At 42.4% G+C, this 20,839-nt stretch overlaps 1 protein-coding gene across 3 annotated transcripts in view; it reads right to left on the reverse strand.

Moving 5' to 3' along the window:
• stk40 (serine/threonine kinase 40) overlaps window positions 1-20,382 on the reverse strand; it is a 101,713-nt gene extending 81,331 nt beyond the window's left edge. The window contains exon 1 of one of the 3 annotated variants that reach the window (XM_059954325.1): window positions 18,769-19,023. The gene's annotated coding sequence lies outside the window, so the exon portion shown is untranslated. Of the gene's footprint in view, window positions 1-18,768; window positions 19,024-20,192 lie in introns of those variants that run through there. The other 2 variants (XM_059954326.1, XM_059954323.1) reach the window with 2 other exon arrangements.
• Window positions 20,383-20,839: the final 457 nt, after the last annotated feature.

Raw genomic sequence — 20,839 nt, forward strand, 5'->3', positions numbered from 1 at the left:
CGTCATGTCACCAGTCAAAAAAAAATTTTCAGATTTTGAATGCTTTTGATTTTGGAATTTGGGCAAGGGGTACTCAACCTGTACCTGGAAATTTATTTTGTTGTACAAAGGTATGCTTGCCTCCGAAATTCTTTTTAAAATAAACCTAATTCCCTTTCAAATTAATTAATTGTTTTTTTTCTTACTAGCCTTTCAGGCAGTTCCTTCAGAAGAGAATACATTTCTGAATGTCATCCAGTCTTTTGGGTAAATCTAATGTGGAAAACTTTTTCTCCTATTGGACCACCTCTCCCAGTACCATTCCAGAACTCGAAGGAGCAGATCCTGCAACAAAAGCCAACACTTTTTCACAAAGGGATGACATAACAGCATTGCCATTAATGCTGCTGTCTCACAACTCCAGTGGCTAAGTTTGAATCCCAACTTACAGTACTACTTGTGCAGAGTTTTCACATCCTCCCTGCAACTACAAGGGACATGCAGACATGCAGGTTGACAGTTAACTGGCCATTGCAAATTGGTCCTACTGTCTAGATTAGTGGTCACCAACCTTTCTAAGCCCAAGATCCCCTACCTCGGCCTTAGTGAAAGGCAAGATGGACCCCAGATGGATTAGTCACACGCATACGCACCGGGGCAGAAAAGACCAGAAGTAAAACTCCGCAACTGGGAAGTAGAAATAAGGAGTCTCCACCATTTTTTGCACCGCGGATCAGTTTACAGCGATACTCAAAGCAGGTTCCTTATGTCCAGTCTATTCCACAATTTAGTTTTCACGGCTCTCGGAACTTAGCTTCTGTCCCACTTGCTCACACTTTTTTCCCGCTCAGAAAACTCAATGAGTTTGTCTTTAAGTGCTTGGACTCAGGGTGCCGAAGCAGTTTTAAGGACTTCATTGCCTCATGAGACAGCCTCCCGGCCTGAGCTGAAGCCTCCTGCCCGCCGCCAGCCACCTTGGCCAGGTGCGGCTGGTCATGGGTGGGGTGAGAGGACAAGGTCAGGGCCGGGGGGCCGTGGCAGTCGCAGTCCGGAGAGAGTGACCAAGCGAGTGAGGAGTGCGACAGGACGTGCGCCCACCCCCCCTTGAAGGATCTATTGGCCGACAAAAGTTTGTTTCACTAAATCGCAGCGCGGTAGCTGCTCTGCTACTTAAGAAACCTTGAGCCCAAATTAGGTCATCTGCGAATATTTTAGCATCGGGTTCCCCATGAACATTCGGTGTGCTAAAAAGGTTCAGAGGCGGCACCCATCTGTCCATGCTCCAGGCCAATAGCAATGGCACTTCCCACCGGCCGCGCGAGGCCAACCAGTGATCCCTGGCACAAGGGCATCACTGCGTTTAGGCGACTAATGACCTCGTGTGGGTTCAATTTCAACAGTGGACGTGACAGGGAATGAGAAAACGTGCAGCTGATTCATATTGTTCCCTCGCGGCCCTGTGGTTGGGGACCACCGAAGTACACTGTGTAGTACGGGGGAGCTACACGCATGCGCACTGCGCAGAAAGAATTGAACTAAAACCCCACAACCCGGAAACAATCTCTCAACAGTATTTGTGTATTTATTTTTCCTTTTTTCTCAGGATCTACTGGGAAAGTCTCAAAGATCGACCAGTCAATCGCGATTGATGGTTTGGCGACCACTAGTCTAGATGAACATCACAATCTGAAAGCTAGTGGGAAGGCTGTAAATTGATTAGTGTAGGATTAGAATAAATGTGTGCTTAATGGTTTGCACATTATCAGTGGGTTCAGGGGCATACCTCCATGCTGTACAACCAGGTTTTCCGAATTAATGGTTCTGTAAATTGTTTACAAAAATATCTGCAAATTTCATACTGCAAGGATGAAATCAAACATAAAAAATTGCTGGAGGTTGTTCTGGTCATGCAGAAAGATGGAGAGAAAAGTTAGGATTTCTTTGTTATGGGGAATTTGTGTTTCATTAATTGATTTGAGTTTTCCCCTGACATATAACAAGAGCATCAAAGAGCCAAATGTAATTAATGGAGTAACAGACTTTGATGAGGTCCTACATGGGAGACTAGTCTGAAAGATAGTCAGCCTATTGAATCCAAAGCAATTTGACAAATTGGTCAGAACGCTGGCCAAGAGGCAATTATGTGATTAATCTGTGACAAAGAGATCAGTGCTTAGACCCGTTACATCAGGCCACAATACAACCAGTCAATACACTCTCCAACACACATCTATAGTCCCCCTCAAGTTCCCCTGAGATATTTCACCTTTCACCCTTACCTGTAACCTCTAGTTCTAGACACAGCAGAACAAAACTATTACAGCTCGGGACACTAGCGTTTCAAAAGTCAATTCCAATGCCATCTGTAAGGAGTCCTCCATACGGAATGCATGAGTTTTCTCCAGCTGCTCCAATTTTCACCACAGCCCAAAGTCGTATTGGTTAGTAATTTAATTGGTCATTATAAACTGTCCCGTAATTAGGCTAGGGTTAAATCAGGGGTTGCAGGGTAGCGTAACTCAAAAGCTAGAATTATCTCACCAAATAAATCAATAAACCTCAGTGAAAAAACAGAACCACGTCAGCTTTGTCAGATTTTGACGAAAGACAGTACTGACAAGCTGGTTAAATTGTCAAGTACTTTATTCATTTAAAAAGTCAGATGCATTTTGAGAGGGCAAATAAAGCCAGTACACCATGTGTGGGAAGACTTATGGGAATTACAATGTAATACAAGGACGCTGGTGTACATGTCCAAGGATGCCTGAATACATAAGCTTGATAAGGGGGTTAAGGAGGCATTCAGGAAACAGGACAACTAAGAAAAATAAGGTTAATGAGTAACACCCAGTGGCACTAACATGCACCATATCATGAAGTGCTTCAAGAGAATGATCATTGCACACATCAACTCCAGTCTCCCACTACAACTCACTCACTGCCGAAACAGGTCTATGAAAAACAGCATCTTTCTGGCCTTAGACTCAACTGTGGAGCAAGTGGACAATAAGGACACCTACGCTAGACAAACGCTTAGTGCCTACAATCCCACCTTCAGCACTTCACTGCCGAGCAAACTCATCTCGTAATATCACGAAGGAAAATAGCAACATATCTGCCACAATTATTCTGAACATTGGTGACCCACAAGAATGAATCTACATCCCCCTATTCTATGCCCTGCACATTCACAACTGTGCGAGCAGATTCTGCTCTAACTCCATTTACAAAGTTACTGATGACACCAGTGGGCCAATCTTAACAACAGTGAATTGTAGTGGAATTAGGAGATAGAGATCCTAGTGACAAGGTGTCAAGACAATAATCTTTTCCTCAATGCCATCAGAACACCAAGAGCTGCCCATTGACTTCAGGAAGGGGCAGTATGCACACATTTCTATTTACATCAATGATTCAGAGGTTGAGGAGAGCAAGACAGAGGATCCAAGAGCAAGATTGCTAAATCAGAGGGAAGAAAAGAACTGTTGCTTTTTCTTTTTCACTGAGATATGGCTCAAACCCCCAAACTTTGGACAATGCACTCCAGCCGAAGAGGTTCTCAATCCACTGATAGACCCGATGGCATCAACAAAGAGCAAGATGGTGTCATCATTGTGGCACTTAAGACACAGAGATCTTATCTCACTCTTGTTGTCCTGACCACTTACCTACCAAGAAAGTTCTCCATTATGATCCTGACTGCAATTTACATACTGCTAAAGGCAGATGTTAAGCAAGCACATGATATATTGAGCCTCATGATTAACAAACAAGAAACTGCCTTCCCTGGTGCTTTCACATGCTTGCTTCAATCAGGCTAATTTGAAGAAATTTCTCCCCCAATTAGCATCACATCACCTGCAACAGAGGACACAACATACCCAATCACTACCATCAAGAAAGCCTACCATTTCATCCTTCAAACACATTTCAGGCAATCTGACCACCCACTGTCCTCCACCTACTTGCATAGAGGCAGAGACGACAGAACAAAGCACCAGAAGTAATGACAACAAAGCGGCAGTTGTGTGGCGGGGGTGGGGGCGGGCAGAGGACTGTTTTGAATCAGTGGACTGGTTCATGTTCAAGGACTCAGAGGGTTTGAATGAATTTACCCTGGTTGTCATGGGCTTAAGAAGACACTGAAGGACGAGTACGTCCACACGAAATCATTCAGGGTCTTCCCTAACTAGAAGCCCTGGATGAACCAAGTGATTTGAAATCCATTGAGGTGCTGACTGATTGGGAGCAATGAGGACTGGCAATCCAATATGGTGTACGAGGTCCAGGTATGACCTCCAGAAGGCCATATCACATGCAATTCCTGAGTATACCTGAGGGACGCTTAACAGCTATAGCAGAGCTTAAATGCAATCACCTCCTACAAAGCAAGACCAAGTAACGTAAATGACAAGATTTCACTCCAAGATGAGCTCAATGTTTTTAATAGTTGCTTTGGTCAACAGAACCATGGAGGCACCTTCATGTACCCCTTAAAGCCTGCGACAACACTGAGTTCAGTCCCCTAGGCTGACGTGAGTGCATCCTTCAAGACGGTGAACCACAGAAAGCATCTGGCCCAGAGTGTACCTGACCAAATAACTGTGCAAATCGTCTGGCTGGAATGTTTACATCTTCAACCTCTCACTTCAGCAGTCCGGGGTATCCACCTGCTTTGAGCAAGCTTCAAGAAGAATATAGTTAATTGCCTAAATGACTACTGTCCAATAGATGAAGTGTGAATAACATCACAGCAGATCAACAGCAGATGTTCTATTTCATTGGCCCTTGACTCAGTTCTTGACCAGCTGGACAGTGAACATGCATACATTAAAATGTTTTTTATTGGCTACATATCAGCATTCAAGACTAATCACTAAGTTTTTAAGAACAAAGCCTCAAAATCTCCTTGTGTAACTGGATCTTTGATCTCCTCACTTACAGACTGGCAACATCACCTCCACCATCAGCACAGAAACACCACAAGGCTGTGTGCTTAGCCCACTGTTCTATTCCTTTCATTCCTATAATTGCGTAGCTAAGTACAGCCTCAACGCCGTATTAAGTTTGCTGATGACACCACTGTTGTTGGCAGAATCAAAGGTGGTGACAAATCAGTATATCACAGGGAGATTGAAAATCTCTCAAAGTCAACAAAACCAAAGAAATGACTATTTTATTGCAAAAGCCTGCAAGAAAAGGAAACATAAAGCAGCATATGATAACATATATGTACTTTGATAACTGCTTTGAAAGGTTTGAGAGCTGCATGGTTCTGGGATTGAACATGCCAATAGCCTCTATTGGTCAAATCACAGTGGCACCATGGACAAAAAAATCCTCACCAGGACCTGCACTTCCTTAGAAAACTCAAGTAATTTGGCATTACCCCTTTGACCCTCACCAATTTTCACTGATGCACAACAGAAAGCATACAGTCCATTTACATCACAAATAGGGATGGCAAGAGCTCTGCCTATGCCCACAAGAAATTGCATCACAGCTATATTGCAGTGAATTGTGGACACAGACCAATCTATCATGAAAATCAGCCCCTCTTCCACTGGTTGTCTACACTTTGCTGCCTTGGAAAAGCAGCCAACGTAATCAAAACACCCATCCAATCTCTCTTCTCTGTCCTCCCAAAGGGCAGTTAGTACAAAAACCTGAAACTACTGAATGTTAAGATGTACTCACAAATGAGAAAATCTACAGATACCGGACAACCAAAGTAATACACACAAAATGCTGGAATTCAGCAGGTCAGACAGCATCTATGAAAAAGACCAAACAGTATGTTTCGGGCCAAAACCCTTCATCAGGACTCTGATGGACTCCTGACAACGTGGCCTTGCACTTCATTGTTTGCCTACTTTCTCTCATTAGTTGAGAACACGAGTCAGGAGTCTGAAATGTAATAGGAATGTGCAAAAAGAATTCAGATCATCTGATAGGTGTGCAACTGAAAGTGAGGGTTGGGATCCATAAAACCAGAAATCAGGAATACGGTAGGTTTATGGCTACAGCTAGGGTCCCAAACGCTTCCGTTTCCTGCTTTCTTTAAATTCAAGTTCACAATACCTCAAAGTCTCAGGGTAGTTTGTGCAACTCCTTTTTGCGCTAGTAGCAAAAGATGTGTGTGCAGCAAACACCTTAGAGGGAACATTGCTCCACAGCTGAATTAATTAACCTAAACAGGGAAAAGAATCTATAATCTTCACTTATTCGTTAACAGCATCACTGACATCTGCACATTATGTTTGCATATCACTAGCCCTAAGATGTGTTAAAATAATGTAAGATAAGCATCAGTCAAATAAGGATTTAAAATCATGCGGACACACTGAAGTATAACCCACTGAGACCAGAATTTGTAGGGTGAAAATGAAAATAAAAATCTTAGAAAACTCTTGCCATTAACAAAATCTCTAGCCTACCACAGACCTTGCCCAGCGTCTTCCCCACATGATATTAATGTAATCCCAAAGGCTGCACTTTTAGGACATTGAAGAGATCCGGTACATCCAAGACTCTTCGAAATTTCTATAGATGAACAGAGAAGAGTATTCTGACTGGTTGCATCACAGCCTGCCATGGAGGCTCCACAGCACCGGGTCACAAGGAGGCTGCAGAGGCTTGTAGTCATAAGCACAACCTTCCCAAGCACAACCTTCATAAGCACAACCTTCCCAGCTATTGAGAACATCTTCAAGAGGTGGTGCCTCCAGAAAGTAGCATCCATTACAATGGATTGTCAACATCTGGGACATGCCCTCTTATTACTGACATCGGGAGGTGGTACAGGAACCTGAAGACTCACATTCAATAATTTATAGACAGCTTCTTTCCCTCTATCAGATTTCTGAATGGCATATTATTCCTTTTATAGAGTTTTACAATTTATAGTCCTGAACTCCAAATTTATAACACTGTACTATTGCTATAAAAGGACAAATTTCATATTGTATGTCAATGATAAATCTGATTAAGTTGTCCAGTGCGTTACTTAACAGATATAAAAATGGCTTTGTCCACTTTCTTATATACAGCCTTGCCAGCAATCCCAAATGTGCTGGAATATTTTTTCAAATTACTGATGTACTGTCTTTGTAAGTGTTAGCTGGTTGAGCCCATCATCTTTACACTGATACAAGATCTTACTTACCACGAAATAATGAAACGTTTGAAGATGACTGAGAGTTTGGGGCTGTCACTGACTACTTCTGGTGATTATTCACAAGAAACTGAGCAGTATCACATAGCTGCAAATAACTGCAAGATTCACAAACAATCATGCAGCTGAATCTCTGATAATCTCACACAAAAATAGCCAACATTAAATTATAAAGTGAAAAATTATAAAAAATTAAACCGTGCTTTCAAATGAAAAGACCAGCAATCTTACCAGCCAGTCGAACTGCCATAAACTGTTATACTGTCACATTATATCAATTCACTTTATTTTAAAACAATGTTTCAGCTTAAGAGGAACGTAAAATACTTTTCTCCCCACAAAATAAAAAATACTATTCCTGAAATTGAAAGTGATCAAGACCAACTCACGGTATTATTCAATGTTACAGACGGAGACTGGGAGCTACTCATGTTAATTACAATAAATTAATAAGCATTAAGAGAAAGAGGTATTGGAAGAAGTGAATAAATAGAAATATAAAACAAAATTAGAAAGATTAAAACTATTTGAACGGAGGTTATTTGAAACAATAACCCAGATGGAGTTGCCCACACTTCTGAACAAACAATTATGATTTTATGCTTCAAACATAATCGACTCTGGTCAACCCACACAAATTTAAATCAACTATTTATATAAACTACAACTCAACCAGAGAACTAAAATTAAAATAAACACTTCCATTAATTCATCCCTTTTTTGTTCCTGTCTGGTTGGTACCTATTTAGTTACAAGGATAAAGATAAATATCCCCAAAGACTGGTCTCTCCCAATATTTTTTTCAAAAACCAAAAATAGACAAGATCAATTCACTCCTACTTTAAAAAGACAGGGGAAGATGGTCCTCCCTTTTCAGGAATGTACTAACTTCTCAATGCACCACTCAAATTATCTGAGCATTATCATAACGCTGTGTACGTAATTTTGCAACCAAATCCGGCATTTCAAACTTGGTAGTGAACTACATTAGAACATGCTGAGGTGCTACAAGGTACTATTTTCCCCCATGTAAAAATGGCAAGCACAAAGCCATCCATAAAAAATTATAGCTTCACATTTATATAGGGGTGTGTGTGTGTGCACGAGAGTGCAAGCGCAAGGGTGAGTGTATCTCAAAATATCTTAAGGCTTAATCTGAAAGACATTATGCAGCTATTCGGGAGATAACACTGGAATCTATTAATCATGTCATCAAATTTTCTGTAAAACTTGAATATGGGTATGTGAACTATTCACACTGCATATTTAAAATGTGAATACCCAGCAGCATTCTGCCCTTCTAAGCCTGCGTAACAACAAAGCAAGGTAGCTATAGCTGGAACTCTGGTACAGATAAAATCGTAAGGACAAAAGAAGCAGAAGCTGGAGTAGGTCATTCAGCTCTTTATGCATGCTCCAAAAAGGGATTTTTTACAATTCCATTGTATTCTACTATCCCATTGTCTCTCAATTATCTTATTACCTTAAAAGTCAATTAATCCTGTATTAAATATACAAACCTCTTTATACCAAACTGAATGACCTCACGTATTTCAACTTTACATTTTCATGGCACCAAACCATGTAGAAATGTGGAATGAAGAGGTGCTTCAAAGGGATAACAACAGTATGGAGAAAGGAATGGCAGATGGAATACAAGTTAAATATTTTGTATTTGCTACTATTTCTTTATTTTATTACCAGCCAAGTCCTCACACTTTCACTGAAGTTCTGTCCAATCTTATCACAACGTATTGGCAACTAGCTTTACATCAAAAACTTAACAGATTATACCTCCAGCCAAATCATTAAAATTGTGAAAAGCTGGAGCCCCAGCACCAGTCCTAGAGGTCACAGCACACCAACAAAAAAAATTTTAAATTGCTTTATTATTGCTGAAAGTACAGTTAAAGTGTTTTGTACACCATTCATGCAGATTATTTCATTACAATTCATTGAACTAGTACCGGGGAATAGAACAATTATAATAGAAGCAAAGTGGAGATCGGTAGCGAGCAACTTGCAATGAACCGTGATCAGAACTACTAATTTACAACAAGATCCTATTCAATTGTTCAGAAATCAGGATAGTCAGCACCTGATTCTGGAACTTCCTTCAAATTCACCAGGGCCCTCTTACTTGCACTGCCTTGAAATTCACTTACTTCTGTTTTCCATGCTTCCTTTAAACTTAATGGAGTCACTGAGAAATGTATTATATAGTTGTGTAAAGCTAAAATATAGCTTTACAGCTAATAAATATATATAGCTAAAATAAAATGAATTAAAAGATGTTTGAGTATCAATTGGAATCAACCAATAGTCTAGGCGTCTACCACCAAAATACCCAGCATGGCAGAGTGCTTGAGTTTTATGGTATTCCTACTTTCCTCATAATTAACTAATCCATGCCAATATCATTTGCTCTAATTAAATAATACCTTTGATTGCATCTTAAAGTGCTTCTTTAAGTTCTAAATGCACACAGCAATTGGTTGTGGTGACTTATCTGGCTGAAGAAATTCAGGACACTGGAGAAGATGGGGTAAGTCAGATCAGCCAACTCAGCCCAAAACACTGATGTTACCTTCCACCTGAAAACTAAACCTTGCAGTTAGCCATGCACTTGTGATCTGTAGTTAAGTATCCTGGCATCTTATCTGACTATGTACTATAAACACTGAAGAACAATACAAAAGTGATAGCATGAAAACTCAAATCTGCCACCTTGGACAGCAAAGATGTCATGTACTGCTTCGTTTACCCAGGTAAATCAGCAGAACAGTGCTGCTGCTCAATCTGCCCCAGGAGCTACATACAAACACAGCAAACACCTAATTGGTAAACAATGAGGACTAGCCCTGAAGCATTAGGACCAACACAGTTCAAATGACTTCTCAAGCTGACCCATCAAGATCCTCTTGACGTCTGCATTATTTGACCCATTAGACAGAAACACTGCTGGCTAACTGTCAATACGGCACTCCCACTGATCAAAGTAAGTATAAGGCACTCCCACTGATCAAAGAAACTATAAGGCACTCCCTCCCTCCGCTAGCCTGCAGGTCACCCTTAAGCAAGGCGTAGCACCTGCTTAACCCACCCCTCCCCACACTCACCCATCAGGGTCACATGAAGACATGGAAACAGTTGGCAGATGGTCATAGGAGCTGCTGGTGCATATCACAAGTCCTGTTTATGCAACCACTGATGCCAGGCAGACATCTCTGGAGAGTATTGATAATGGCTGGGGTCACCATCTTGTAAAGACACTGCCCAGAAGGCAATAGCAAACCACTTCAGTAGAAAAAGTAGACAAAAGCAATCATAGCCTTGGAAAGACCATGATTGTCTATGTCACATGACATGGCACATAACAAACGAATGAACTGATCAAAACTCCACATACTTATCTGAATTTACAAAGTCTCCACTGGAATACATTGTATACCCAAACTAATGACAATACTAACTCTCAATGGTTATAAATGTTGATCAACTGCAAATAACTGGTAACTGAACCAAGGAATCAAATCTCAGGGCTTTACACGTCAATGAAAAATCTAGACAATTCCTATATATTTCAGAAAAGGCATGAACATCTTTGGTTATCTGTAATAGAAATGGAACATAAACATCCCACCCGCAGACTTTTAATTTTCTTAAAGTAAATCTTTAATTTCCATTAATACACAACTGCTCTTTAAATGCTGGGGAAGGAAGATGGGGAGCAGAAGACATGAGGACATACCTCAATTAGAACCTTGGCCACCCACAAACTAAACTTCTGTTCTGAGATATTGACTCTTGGTAGCATCACACTGAAACTGGTGAAAGGTTTGCAACTATGGCTGCCTCCTCAGGCAAGTTAATGCAAATCGAAGCCAAGTCTGTCATTCTATTGGCTGTACTCCACAGAATAAATCAACACAATTTTAGAGGCACAGGAAATAATGTCTTCTTAAAGGATCCCAAAGGCAGTTATAAAATAGATAGGCTTATTTCTACAGAAGAGCAATGAAATGGGAACTCCCCTTAAAGCTATATTACTTGCCATCTAAAAGTACTTGGAAGCTCAGTGGGTTGAATATGCTACTTCAGAAGTCTTCAACCTGAAACATTAATTTATTTTCTTTTTCCCCACAGAAGATACCTCACCAGTTGGTTCCAGTATTATTTTAGACTTCCATCTACAGATTTTTGATCTCCTTTTAGCGATAAGTACATTATTTTCAACTGCCATCAATAAACATTCACTCTTAAAATGCTGAAGGAGGTGTTGGGGAGCAGAGAAAGGGAGCACATACATTAACCAGAACACCTTACATAATATATACAGTTCACGAGTTTATCACAAGATACTGCAGTACCTCCATTTTCACATTTAAAAAAATGTGCCAAAATCCACACACTAGTCCCTATTGCTGAATGAGTCCAATATCAAATTTTCAGCCTTCTTAAACAATCACAATAATAGTACATCACTGATTGTAATTCTAAATTAGTGAATATTCTGCTCCCAAAGGATTCTTTAATAGCAAAACAGAACTTAAAATTCAGTATGTTACTACAGAATTCTAAATCTGAGTATTTTCTAAGTTGTGAAGAAAGACCCAAGACTAAACCATGACCTTCCCTTTCTGCAGATGCAGCTGGATAGGCAGACAATTTTTTCTTATTTCAGAAGCAGCATCAGCAATTTTTGCATCTTTTCCCAACCTTGCTTTACAAATTTATTTTTTCATTTTCTTCTCACTGATTCCTATTGACCATTGTTGGTTTGGATCCAGCAGTTGCCCAATAGCTCGTCTAATAAAAATTAAAATTCTTTACATTTATATGGCTGATAAAGTCAAACAAATCTGGCATTGACTGAGGAAACAGTGAAAGAAACACCTCTGTGATTTGCCTGCAAAAATGTTCACACTACTGCTATTGCATAGTTCTGATGTACTGAGCCAAGAGAAACTATTCATCAAACCCAAGACCTTGTTACCCTGGGTTGAGTGTAGAAGTTGTGAACATACATTCGTGGAGCTTAGACACGTCTACCTCACTCACTCAGATCTACAGTACTGTTGCTCAAATGCTCAGACAAGTTGCTGCCACATCAGATTCAGGCACATTTACTTTATAAAGGCTTCATTATCAATAGTAGACTGTACAAATAGGAAATCGTGGATGCCAGAGTAAATAGGAAGCTGGCAATAAAAGTGGTTTTAACCATCACTTAGCCTGGTTGGCTCACAGTAGTAGTCATGTTTTCAGCTAACAGAAAGGAGAACAAGAGCTATAACCAGTATCTTGATCTATAAAAACAAAAGATTCTACAGATCATAAACACAAAATCTGAATGTGTTGGAAATCCAACGCAACACACACAAAATGCTGCCAGAACTCAGAAGGTTGGGCAGCATCTATAAAAATTAATAACCAGTCAATGTTTCAGGACGAGACCCTTCCCCAAGACTGGAAAGGAAGGGGAAGGCACCAGAATAAACGGTGGGGAGGGGAAGGAGAATAGCTAAAAGGTGATAGGTGAAGCCAGGTGGGTAGGAAAGTTAAAAGGACTGGAGAGGAAGGAATCTGATAGGAGCAAAGGAAGAAGGAGTAGACCCAGGGGAAGTTGATAGGCTGGTGAGAAGAGGTAAGAGGCTACAGTGGGGAATAGGAGAAGAGGGAAAGGGGAGGGGGGGAAAAGAAAAAGACAATTACTGAAAGGAGAAATCGATGTTTATGCCATCAGGTTGGAGGATACCTAAATGGAATTTGAAGTGTTGCTCCTCCATCCTGAAAGTGGTGTCATCATGACAAAAGAGGAAGCTATGGACTAATATGGCGGGAAGAAACTGTGGATAGGAATTAAAATGTTGGTCACCGGGAAATTCCGCTTTTGGCAGTTGGAGCAGAGATGCTCAACAATATAGTTCCCCGATTTACGGATGTAGTGGAGGCCACAAGGTAAACAACAGATACTATAGACAACCCCAACAGATTTGCAGGTGAAGTACTGCCTCACCTGGAAGGACTGTTTATATATGAGATCAACCAAAATACCTCTTCTCTGATTGCAGGTAAAGGAGGAGGTATTCTGGTCAATATGATATAGTTACTGTTAACATTAGTTATGCACAAGGAAAATACTCCAGTACCACATCTAAAAACAAAATGCTGGAACTGCATAGCTAATCAATCAACATATGAAGAGACATTTCCGACCCTTGGCCTTGTATTATCTCAAACTGGATACCTGGTCAAAATGTTACTGATCTCTTCAGATGCATGTTGTAGACGGGAAACCATTCTGGAACTTCCAGACATCATTGCTATATAAAAGACATCCTTGAAAATTAGTTGTACTGCAACAGAAACTTAAACTTACTGGTGCCTTCTAAAATGCAATGAACCTTTTGGAAAAGATTATCAGAACATGACAGCAGCAGTTATGATCAGGGTTGACCATTTGTAAACCTCTGCTCCGTCTGTGCCAGATTACCAAAGTGCTCAACCACTGATTGCAAAAAAAAATCTACCTACATTTTGAATACTTTAATGATATGGTTTCCACAGCTCTGGAGCAGAGAACTCCAGAGATTCACCCACTTCTCCTTAAAAAAAATAGTTCTGTAGCGGTGTGCTACATGCAGCGCTAAAATTACGACACGGAGTCGGTAACTGCAGTCGAAGGAAAAAACTTTATTCGAAAACTTCAGCCTCACTTTTAAGCCTCTGTCAACCGGCCCCCCATGGCGAAGAGGCTCCAAAGCTCTGTGCTCGCAAACCCCCGTAGGCTATCTAATTGTGAGTCGGTTCGGATACGCTAGGAAATGGGTCGCCACAGTTCCTCTTTTAACTGTTATCTTGTTTGAGGTTCTTCACTAGTCAATCTATCAACCATGTTGTTCCCACTTAGAATAAGAACAAAAATTAGTGAAAAACACTTCAACAATTCTAAATGACATCATGCAACTACATTCCCAGCTGATTAAGTACAAAGGAAATCTTCAGGACATCAGGAAGCAAAATAAACTCTTCAAAATTTAGGATGGGTTACTTTAACTGAAGGTTTTTTTTAAACTCTGTGATCTGATGGTATAGGAGGAAACTTCCAATTCAAGACCTGTGATCTTTCAAAAGCGTGGGACAGATGTTATAAGGTTCCAAACCAGTTATCTGTAAATAAATGTTCTAATGACTGACCTAATTAGCCTTAAAATTAAGCAATAAGTACCTTGGCAACTGGTATGAGTCACTGAGGTGACTTCATCTACATCATGGAAAGCAGTACAAGATTAAAAGTTTAGTAATGACAATGTAAACAGAACACAAAGCTCCATGGAGTCAGAAAAGGTAGTCTGAAACAGGGTTCTTTATCTGAAAATTCTATTCTAAATAAAATGAAAAAAGATTGCAAATAAAAACAGGAAAGCATTCAGCAAGTCAGAAGCATCCACAGGGAGAGAAACAATTCCCTAGGACTGACAAGCAATCAATGTCAAATGAAGACAAACTTTAGAAAAACAATTAATAAATACTGAGAACCAGTGTAGTGTCCTTGAAAGTGAGTCCATAGATTGTGCTATCAGGTCGGTGCTGGGTTAAGTTATTAACGCTGGTTCAGGAACCTGCTGGTTGAAGGGTCCTTGATTATGGATGCTGCTTTCTTATCAATGTTTTCAATGGTGGGGAGGACTTTTCCTGTGATGGACAGGGCTATATCCAGCACCTTCTAAAGGCTTTTCTGTTCTTTGGCATTAGTGAGAAACCTTAATCTGACAAACTTTTAACACTTTCAGCAAAATCTTTAAATGAAATAACCTCAAAGCATAATCTCTCAAAACCAGAATAAGGAAAAACTCAGCAAACTTGTATTAAAAGGTTCCAAAGCAAAAATTATCAATTCATGTGTTAAGCCAGATATTCCAATACTAACTCTACCACTCCAAACTAGAGCATGGAGGAGTTAAATTTCACATGACCCTTGATCTCAGCCACTACTAATTCAACGCAGTCTAGAACAATAGTTCCGAACCTGGGATCCATGGACATCTTGCTTAATGGTATTGGTCCATGGCGTAAAGGAGATTGGGAACCCATGGTCTAGAACAATCTCCTTCTCACTGACTATCAACACAAGCACACCTCAAGCTTAGCCTTCTGTTCCACTCTCTCTACACTCATGACTGTAGAGAGCTCAAACAACATCTATATGTAGCCCCCTGCTAAGCCTCAGGCTCGCTCAGCTCGCTTCAGTCTAGGGGAAGCAGCTGATTTGCTGATGACACCACTGATGGCAAAATCTCAGATGGCAGCAAGAAGGTGTATAAAAGTCAAACAGATTGGCTGGTTGAGCAGCATCACAATAACCTTGCACTCAACATCAGCAAGACCAAGAATTGACTGTGGACATCAGGAAGGGGAGTACAGGAGAACACACACTAGTCCTCATTAAAGAGTTATCAGTGGAAAGGGCAAGCTGCTTCAAGCATCCAAGTCCAACATATCGATGTAATAACAAGGGAGGCACACCAATGGTTATACTTCATGAGGAGTTTGAGGAGATTTGGTACATCACCAAACAAATTTCTACAGATGTGGAGAGCATTCTGACTGATTGCATCAGCACCTGGTACAGAAGCATATATGTGCAAGATTGAAAGAGGCTGCAGAGGGTTAGCCTATGCCAGCAATATCATGGGTACAAGCCTCCTACCAGAGGGCATCTTCAAGAAGGTAGCATCCATTATTAAGGCCCCTCACCATCAGGAACATGCCTTCTTTGCATTACTACCATCAGGGAGGCAGGTACAGGAGTCTGAATATGCATGCTCAACATTTCAAGAATAGCCTTTTCCCCATCACTAGAGTTCCAAACGGTCCGTAAACACTACCTCACTATTCCATTTTTGCTCAATTTACTTTACTTATATTGGAACGTGCTTTGTATTGTTGCCACAAAAACAAATTTCATGACATATTTCAGTGATCTTAACTGTTGTTGGGATTAGAATGGATAGACCAGAATTTAATGATCTGAAACAAGTCCCTTTGTTTGCAAGAGAACAGTATAATGCAACATTATTTACCCCTAAAGCACTTTATCATCAATGAAATATTTCTTCAGTGTTGCAACTGTTGTAACATAGGGAATATGGCATCTAATTAGAACAATCCAAGCTCATACAAACAGAAATGACTAAATAACATTTTGTGAAATTAAGGGATAAACAAGGCATTATTCCCTGATCCCCTCCTAAATAGTGCACAGGGAGTTTCATGTTCACCTGAAGGCAAGATGGTGCCTTGATTTAATTTCTTATCTGAGAAAGCAGAACTCCTACATTGCATCACTAACTTAGTTCTGCACTGCATCAGCTTAGATATGCTCAAATTTGAGAACCGAGACACGGAACCATTAGACTCAGAGAGTGAAGCCCTCCGTTAATCGGGGTCAACCATGGATATTGCTGTCTATGCAATATACAAGCCAGGGGAGTGCAATTTGGAGAGCAACTACTGCCCCCTCTCCATGCAGCTGATGAACCCACAGGAACAACAGAGACCTATTCAGATTGGCACCAGCAGCGCAACAGGAGTTACCAGTCAGCATTGAACTCATAGGACTGCCTTAGGGACTCCAGCTTCAGATTTTTACCTCAGGGTTTACTCCAAGCCCTTCCTATGAGTGGCACAGCACAAAGCAGCAGAGGTTTGAGATCAGTTTTCCTCTTCCTGACTGAGCTGCCAACCATAGCTGATGAGTTCCATCTGCCCAAAGCAACTGGTTTTAAGGTTCCTGTAACCCACCTTTGTCCCTTTTCCTTTCAGTAGAAATGCTTCCACCAGGCTAGTAGCTAAGCCACACGTGACGGCCAGAAGCTGGATTCAGTCGCCAGAGGCTATTTGAGAGGTACGTCACTGGGAGCTATCTCCATTTATCCCCACTACCTACCCAAGCTATGACAGCCATAAGCAACTTCAGACTCAGGTGAAAATTTTAGTACTTGAAACGAAGTTCAAGAATCAAGCATCAATTTAACCTGAATATTACTACCCCTCATCAAATAAAAAATGGCCAGTAATTAGCCGTGGAAGTCTCAACACAACGTGGCCAAAGAACCACACAAAGCTCAAAGAAATATGCATCTACATGTATGAATTGGGAGCTCAGCTTTCAAATAAACAACCAAAAGTAATTTTCTGTTCCATCTCCTAATAACAGTTCCTATCATTCAGCTGGTAGAAATATATCAATCAGTAGACTTTGAGACCAAGGTGCTGCTGGCTGCCCGGCCAATATTGCTTCTGGCACTAACCCCACTGACCTCTCATTATCCATCAACTCCCACCCACCACAAACTCACCTGGATCCACCTATTTCGTGGCAGCTCTTGCTCAACACCTTCCCTCCACTTTTATATATCAGTCACTTCCCCCATCTTTGAGTCCAGATGGATTTAACCCAAAACACTGACTGCCCACTTGCCTTCAGAGATGCTGCCTGTCCTGCTGAGTCCCACCTGTGTTGCTTTGAGTTCGAGTCCAATTCCAGAGGTATGTGCACAAATCACCAGCACATTAACAAGGTTATCAAGTTTTCATTTCTAAGATACGATCTCAAATCCGAAAAAAAATCTGCTCTCACAACAAAAATCAGCAGCACCATTTCGAAGAACTGAAACTTTGTTATCTCAATCAACACTATTAATGTCTATGAGCCCTAATCACACTGACATTGGTAAGAGGATGAAAGCCCAATTCAAACAGACAGGAAAATAATATTCATTGGCAGCTTCATATGATGAAGATAAATCCAAGCCTTTCATCCATCTGAAATCAATACTCATTAAGGGACAATCCAAGTTGAGAGGACAGTTTGAGAAAATCAGTTTGAGATAGCGAAGTATCACAACACCAGAAGATACTGAAAGCTCTCACAGTTCCAAATTCCAACTACCATAGCCAAAACATCAAAACGTTCATGAACCATTTGTGTGTGGGGGGGGGGTCAGACAGGGGCGCCGGGAGGGGGGAGGGTCAGACAGGGGCGCCGGGGGGGGGGGGGGGGGGGAGGGTCAGACAGGGGCGCCGGGGGGGGGGGGGGGGGAGGGTCAGACAGGGGCGCCGGGGGGGGGGGGGGGAGGGTCAGACAGGGGCGCCGGGGGGGGGGGGGGGGAGGGTCAGACAGGGGCGCCGGGGGGGGGGGGGAGGGTCAGACAGGGGCGCCGGGGGGGGGGGGAGGGTCAGACAGGGGCGCCGGGGGGGGGGAGGGTCAGACAGGGGCGCCGGGGGGGGGGAGGGTCAGACAGGGGCGCCGGGGGGGGGAGGGTCAGACAGGGGCGCCGGGGGGGGGAGGGTCAGACAGGGGCGCCGGGGGGGGGGGGAAGGGTCAGACAGAGGCGCTGGGGGGGGGGGGGTCAATAACCAGTGACTCTGCAAGTAACAAAAGGGGACACCCTCGGAGACTCTCCTTCCTGAGGCAGGGGCCTCCATGCACACTCCTCCCCCCCCACAGGGCAAATGGGCCTGTCCAGACCTCCCACAGCGCCGCCGTCTCAGTCGGTCTGGCAAGGCCGCAACTGCCTGCCCACCCTCCCCTCCCCAACCCAACCTACCGCCGGTCCCTGCCTCTCATGCCAGGCCCGCGGGTCCACCTATCGATTCGATCCGCCGGGCAGCCCTCTTTCACCGACCGCTCTGCAGTTATATCCCAGGGCAGCTGACTGACAGCAGACGCATCCCTGAAGGAGCCGGTTGACCGCGGAACGAGGCGAACGTCGCCGCGGCATCGGCAGCCGACTCCATCCCGTCAAAAGCCTCGCCCGCTGCACCCAACCAACGGAGCCCCCAACCTGACAACGGAAATGACGCACGTGCCAGCCGCAACCCGCCCCCCTCCGGCCCCTTGATTGACACGGGCGATCCCTCCTCTGATTAACCAGTGACGGCACGACACACAGAAAGGGGGCGTGTCCGTCTGCGCTAGAGATTGACAGCGGCTCAACCCAATCAGAAGTCGATGCCTGCAACGGGGAGGGGGTGGGCGGACACGTGCTACTCCCTATATAGAACTTGGAAAGCACATCTCCGCTCCGGAGATGCCCAGTGCATTTAAATCACTGTTTGCGCAGTGTTCAAGTTGTATTAAATGGTGCATCTACTCATTCCAACTGTTTGCAAAATGATATTTTATAGCACTATTCGCAATTTTGATGCACATCAAAACATTAAGTCAAATTGAGTTTCAGGGATTTATAAATTTCTCCTTGGACTCCCCTTTTGGTGTCTTAATATAGCAGTTAGCGAGGGATGCCATTTAGCAGCCGTGCCTGGAATAGAGACTGCATTTGACCCTTTTATTCTGGGAATCGGCATCTATAACAGTGCAATGGCAATGATTAAGATATAGTTAAGATTTTGTGCTAAAGTAACTTTGGATGGCTAGAGATATTTGCGATTCCGTTTAAAATCGATGTTTAATGTTTAGGTTTAGAGGATATTAGCCCGAGCTCCCGCGTCCTAAACTTAATCTTTCATTTTAAGGTTAATTTATTTTTTTTTAATACGTTCTGGCAAGCCCATTGAATGGGGTCGATTATGATGAAATAACAATTCGGTCACAATGAGGTCGTTGTGTTTTTTTTGGGAAACACTTCTGGCACGTTGCGGCGAAGCTCTCCTCAAACTTCTGTTTAACAAAAAACAGAATTCTCAAGGGGGAGGGGTATTCAGGATCCTTTCTCTGGATCTATACGTGTCCAAGTCCTTTTTAAAAGATGCTGTTTTAATTCGAAAACTTTCGAACGGAATCGCAACTTCGTTTATGCACGAGGGGTTGATAAAACATGCCGATTTTGGAGACAAAAAAAGTCACTTTCCAATTAACATCTGAGAACTCAGAACGTTACGTATTTTATAAATAACCTTGCACAATTTGAGCCTGTAGTGATATTTGCATATTAGTCAAATTCTTCCTCTCTCTCTCACACACACACACACACACACACACACACAAAGCGATGAAAGGTGTTCTTCCTACCACGGTAACTCCACACCCGCTCTGTTTTCTCGAGTCTAGACACAGAGATTTGACAGTGCTTCCATTTTCAGCGGTGCCTAGTGATCCACCAGCCTCTGCTGAGACTTAAAAAAGGTCGCAGATCTCTCTCTTGTGTTTGTGTGTGTGTGTGCGCGCTGCCGATCGAAGGCGCTCACGTTTCCTCTCTTCGTCCAGGTAGTTGCAAAGCGCGCACACGCTCCGCCGGCGGAAAAACCCAAAGGCCGTGCGCCAACAGGCAACTTAGCGACTGTGCATAGAGTCAACCAATCCAGTCAGCTGCCATACCATAATAACCAACACCTACTGCCCACCTCCACAAAGCAGGTATATCAAATAACCACTGGGTTAACAGCATGAAAGAAAAGGAAACCTGTTTGTACTGTAGGGCAGGCTGTGAGTAAGCCTGGGGACCAGGGGAGAGCTTGGGAATGTGCGCCGGCCCATTTTAAAATGCAGACTCGATATTATCTGATGGAGATTATTAGATATACTGTAGACACGAACGGCAGTCAAATCACCCCCGTCTATTTTTTTCAAAGTAAATTTATTATCAAACTACCTATGTGTCACCAAATGCTAAAGATCTGAGATTACATCAAATACTTGAGATTCGTTTTCTTGTGGGT

Source organism: Hypanus sabinus, chromosome 30 (genome assembly GCF_030144855.1).
Source record: "Hypanus sabinus isolate sHypSab1 chromosome 30, sHypSab1.hap1, whole genome shotgun sequence".
Classification (NCBI taxonomy): Eukaryota; Metazoa; Chordata; class Chondrichthyes; order Myliobatiformes; family Dasyatidae; genus Hypanus; species Hypanus sabinus.